The 2,500-nt window shown below is 39.2% G+C and overlaps 1 protein-coding gene across 3 annotated transcripts in view; it reads left to right on the top strand.

Moving 5' to 3' along the window:
* The first annotated feature begins 114 nt into the window (after positions 1–114).
* Positions 115–2,500, top strand: part of LOC132958667 (coxsackievirus and adenovirus receptor homolog) — a 5,321-nt gene continuing 2,935 nt past the window's right edge. For 2 of the 3 annotated variants that reach the window (XM_061031640.1, XM_061031642.1), the window contains exons 1-3: positions 115–268; positions 2,050–2,138; positions 2,469–2,500. The exon at positions 2,469–2,500 is cut by the window's right edge and continues 72 nt beyond it. The gene's annotated coding sequence lies outside the window, so the exon portion shown is untranslated. The other variant, XM_061031641.1, reaches the window with a different exon arrangement.

The following is a 2,500-nucleotide window of genomic DNA, read 5'->3' on the forward strand; positions in this document are numbered from 1 at the left end:
GTTCTTTTAGTTTATTTAGAAACAAAGAGAACACCTAAAGAGCACTCCGTTTGTTACTCGTTGATAGTTTACAGTTTATGAAAGTGAAAGTTAGTTTCTTTGTGTCACCTGACTGCGGCATCATTAGCCCCTCCCACTTCCTGTACAGTGCTCACACCTCCACATGTCAGCTGAGTTAAAGCCTGGTCGGTGTTGTTAGTGTCTAACAGAACTGTCCACTGTGTTGGTGATGTTTGACCCGGATCTCAGCTGGCTCTTCTTCGACCCTGTAAGTACCTCCATCATCCTCTTTTTAACCACGCTGATTGTATCGCGTTAGTTTATCCACGGGGTGACGTCACAACACAACAACTCACAGACAGCCTCTCCAGAGACTCACAGTTTGTATTTTTATACTCTTTGTTGAATCACTGAAGTTTAAATGCTGAAAAACCTCCTGGGTTTGATTCTGAAATGAAACGGGGGGTGTAACGGTGAAAACAGTTACCGTGTTATCTGCTGACTGTCCGCTGAGTCTGATGTAACTTTACAACAGACAACTGTCCTAACGACGACTCTTTGTGGAGTTTTTTTTTAGTTATAATGAAGTAAAAGATGCTCATCAGACGACTCTTTGTTGAATTTAAAAAACAAAGTGGCTTTAATCAGGAAATTTGACGTTTTTTGTGTTTTTACGTCTGACGCATTTTTTACACCGTACAGAAACTAAAGTTGAATTTAGACTGTTTGTACTTTTTCATGCTTCTTTAAACATTTGGAGATATTATTTGAGTCTTTGTTTTGGAAGGGGAAAGTGTGTACTAAGGAGGCGCTGATGTTTGTTTGGGTCCCTTGTGGTCATGCGCACTGATGTTTTTTTTAAACCGTTATTATTCCGGCTGATTAAAGGGTTGTAAACAGGTGGAGCTGTGTCACAATATATGATGTTATAAATTCCTGAGCACCAACAAGTCTGATAACAGGTCATAAGTCCTTTTAAACCGTCTCATCGAAATGAACCAATAGGATCCCTCGCTGACGCGGATGGGGGCGGGGGGGGGGGGTCACTTGGAAACCCCGGGCCTTTCTTTTTTATTTCCAAAAAAAAAATACTTCTTCTTTTTTTTCCTCTGTCAGCATTAAATTGAAAAACTGGTTTTCACAGCAATACCAATTTCACAACAAACAAAGACAACAAACGAACCACCTGTTGGCGCATGCGCAGGTGAAGGGGATGCGGTACAAATGTTTGTTGATGATGATCCTGAAAGAAAAGTGATAAATGACCTTCTTCTCTTCTTTATCCCTGTGTCGGCTCTCTCCTTCTATTAAAGGTGAAATAAATGTTATCAAATACAAAGTTATGTATATATAACTTCACCCCATAAAACACTACCCACATGACCTGCTTCATTATTATCATTACTAACATTGTATTATTATTATTAGTAGTAGTAGTAGTATTAGTATTATTATTAGTTGTAGTATTATTAGTAGTAGTATTATTATTTAGCATCAATATATATATACTGTACATTCTATATATTTTATTTTATTATTATATTAATCTATATGATATAACATTTTCTTATATTACACTATATTATATTATATTATACTACATTATATTATATAACTGCACTCTGCATTACTGTGGTACAACACTGCCTCTCTTCTCTGCTGTTTACATTACTTGCTGCTATTTATCATACAGAGTCACTTTAATCATCACTTGTCACTTTATCTTATACTTATTATACTAATACTGTCTCAATTCTATGCATAGTTAACTTAATCATTCATTTTGTACTGTATATACCCCCTGTTTTTATTTGTATTTATCTTATCTATTCTGTTTAATGTGTATTTTGTATTTTGATCTTACTTGTCTGTGCTGCTGTAACGCCTGACTTTCCCCTCTGGGGATCAATAAAGTATAATCCTATCCGATGTCTGCAGATGTTGAATCTTGATTGGTGGTCTTTGTTGTTCTGACTCTCTCTCTTTGTTCCGTCCTCTGTCCGTCTGAGAGAAAGTGAAAACATAACATCAGCTGTGTTTCCTCTCCAGCTCCGAGTCCTGACTGATGAAATGCTCCTCGTGAGCCGCCGCCCGCCAACCAGACGTCAGACACGCAGCGCTCTCAAACACATGGACAGGTTGGCGTTTGTTTTTTCTTTAAGTTTTAAATGTTTAACGTTCTGCGTTTCAGTAACTCAGCGGACGTTGTCAACAGACCGTTGTCATAGAGACAAGACGTTTCGCGCAGCGCTTCATGCTAACGCTCCCGAGTGCACAGTCAGCGCTTTTTCAGCCCCGGCAAAAAACGACAGGTGGACACGTGGCCTTACACACACCGGTTAGATGTTGAAGAAGACGACTCTTTGAGTTCACTCTCTGGACGTTCTGAAGGTTCGATGTGTCGGATCAGTTCAAAGTCCTGAACTCGGCTGGATTAACACATCGTGGTTATGTTTTGTGTTTCACAGCAGACGGAGAGGTTTCCCCGGCTGACACAGAT

Source organism: Labrus mixtus, chromosome 23 (assembly GCF_963584025.1).
Source record: "Labrus mixtus chromosome 23, fLabMix1.1, whole genome shotgun sequence".
NCBI classification, from domain to species: domain Eukaryota; kingdom Metazoa; phylum Chordata; class Actinopteri; order Labriformes; family Labridae; genus Labrus; species Labrus mixtus.